Source organism: Aethalodelphis obliquidens, unplaced genomic scaffold (assembly GCF_003676395.1).
Source record: "Aethalodelphis obliquidens isolate GAN/ISIS:26980383/991018 unplaced genomic scaffold, ASM367639v1 scaffold58, whole genome shotgun sequence".
NCBI lineage: Eukaryota > Metazoa > Chordata > Mammalia > Artiodactyla > Delphinidae > Aethalodelphis > Aethalodelphis obliquidens.
Genome location: NW_020838002.1, coordinates 4,427,689 through 4,430,437, shown reverse-complemented (window position 1 = coordinate 4,430,437; position 2,749 = coordinate 4,427,689).

The following is a 2,749-nucleotide window of genomic DNA, read 5'->3' as shown; positions in this document are numbered from 1 at the left end:
GAGATTCCTCTGCAGCTGGTATCTGCTCCTTCACAAATCCTTTATTCTAGGCAGAGGCTACGCAAATAATTTTCTGCAGTTCTGCAGAAAGAAGAACTTGTATATTTTTGAGCTAAACAAAAATGTCACATCCTACTAATGTGAAAAACTTTCCATTTTCTTCCACTCCAAAACGCTAATCTCTAAGTCGAATCTAGTACCTTTTTTCTGCAAACATACTCAGGATTTCTCCTAAAAAAGATTCAAATGGACACCTCACCAAAAAAAAAAAAAAAAAAAAAAATGTGGCAGGTGTTTATGTAAATAATCTTAAGCTGCTTCATAGTTTTTATTTTTATCTTTTGAGAATTGCTTTCACTTCTGGGGGAGAGTCACCAAAAATGAGGTTGATTTAAATTTGTGATCATATTGTTTAAACAAGCCACTTTCAGTTAATACTCCTGCATATTATATTCCTTCAACATTTCTATGGAAGACACCACTGTAGGTCAAGGTATTTTATTCTGATTTGATCTAATTTTTCTCTCACTCATTTTTTTCCCCTTGGGTAAATGCCATTCACATTGATGTTTCTAAACCTAGGTGGCCATTCACAAATTTTCCCCATACTGACCACATCCCCTCTTTGTCCAAGCTGTTGTACTGTATGAAAGGCTGTGTGTCGTCATGCCCATCATCTCTTTCAAAATCCATATCCAGACTTCCTTCTCTCCTGCTTCCCATTACCTAATTAGCCTCACCACAATTTGCTAGCTCCTTGCAGTCTTCTGCATGTTCCTAAGTCATTGCTAGGATGTGACCTGACATCTGCTGGTTCATTGTTTTCTTAATCCTTCCTATGTTATTTCATATCATTATTTTTTACCTATTTTTATTAGTTATTTCCTTTGTGACCTTTCCCTCTCCCACCAATTCACTGAGCCCAGGGGCTGGACAGAGCAGTTCAGTAAACCTTCAATCCATGCTCATTTTTCTGACTTTTAGAAAAAAAAATTTAAAGAAATATACTACTTTAAAACTTAGGAAAATAAATAAATAAATAAAAACTTAGCGAGAGGCAGTCTGGCCCACTGAAAGCATCTGAGTCTTTAATGTTAGACAAAGCTAGGTACAAATCCTAGTTTTGCTTTTGGCAAGTTTCTAAACCTCTTAGCCTCCTTATCTGTGAAGTGAGTAAGATAATATTTATCTCCTGGAGTTCTTGGGGAAATTAATGAAATAACCTCGGAAAGCACCCTTCTAGAGCTCACCAACTTGGCAGGTGTTAAAGGAAAGGAAACTAGAATTATGGGGGAAAGAATTCCCAGCTTTCCAAAGCTCTCACTGCATGAAAAGTAAACACTCCTAACAGGCTGGCCTAATGTCCCCTTGAGAGTCTGAAGTTTAGGGTGTGGGGGATGGTGTGGACAGGCTACCTGGAGGGGGCCACATCTACATTCTAGGGGTCATAAGGGAAAGGATCAAGAAATCAGCCATAGGGCTTCCCTGGTGGCACAGTGGTTAAGAATCTACCTGCCAATGCAAGGGACACGGGTTCGAGCACTGGCCCGGGAAGATCCCACATGCCGCAGACCAACTAAGCCCATGCGCCACAACTGCTGAGCCTACGTGCCACAACTACTGAAGCCTGCGCGCCTAGAGCCTGCGCTTTGCAACGAGAAGCCACGACAATGAGAAGCCCATGCACCACAACGAATAGCAGCCCCCGCTCACCGCAACTAGAGGAAGCCTGCGCACAGCAACGAAGACCCAACAGAACAAAAAATTAATTAATTAATTATTTTAAAAAAGAAATCAGCCATTTGGGACTTCCCTGGCCATCTAGGGGTTAGGACTCCATGCTTACACTGCAGGGGGCACAGGTTCGATCCCTGGTCAGGGAACTAGGATCCCACATGCCACGTGATGTGACACCACCATAAAAAATTAAAAAAACAAAAATAAAAACAAACATTATCATTTACGACTTTGAAGATGATTAAAAGTTGTACATAGCTTAGTTCATCCCAAGAACCCTAACCCCCCACCCCCCCAAAAAAATCAGCGATTCATTCACTATCCTTTGAACCTCTCTTACAGCAAGCCCTCTGGGTTTAGGTTTTTCCCACAGGACCCTGATTCAAATCTACTTTAAGTAAAGTAGATTTGGATTAAATAAATAAATAAAAGTATAACACAAGCATCCCTGCGGAGGACTCCCTCCTTTGAGTTTCTCATAGAATCTGAGTTAGACAATGCATGTCATATGACAGACAAGGAAAGGTTTTTAAAAAATCTTCCCCAGAACCTCGCACAACAGCCCAGGTGTAGCTGTCCTTGAAAATGACGAAGGAATAAATGAACGGAGGGATGGAGAAATGATGAGGAAGGAATAAATGACACAGAGCCAGGACTAGAACGCAGACAGAGGTCCTTGTTTGCTGCTATTTTCATTACAATTTCTTTCAAGATTCGTGTCTCACCTCCTCCTTTACAATTTTTCTTCCTCTGTCCTCTGGCTCTTCTATTTTCTCGCTCCAACTCCACCCCTTCTACAAGTGAGCCGCCCTTCTAGCTCTCCGCCCCTCCCCGCGCTCCGCCCCTCCGCCGCGAGGCCCCTCCCCTCCGCCCGGGCGCTGCGGGATGAATGGCAGAGTTGCCGCTGCTCCGCTCTGGGCGCTGATTGGCCGCCCGGCGCGGTGACGCGCCGACGGCCGCGGGAGCACGCAGGCGGGCGGGGCGGACGGGGGCGGAGCCGGGCTCCGCTGCG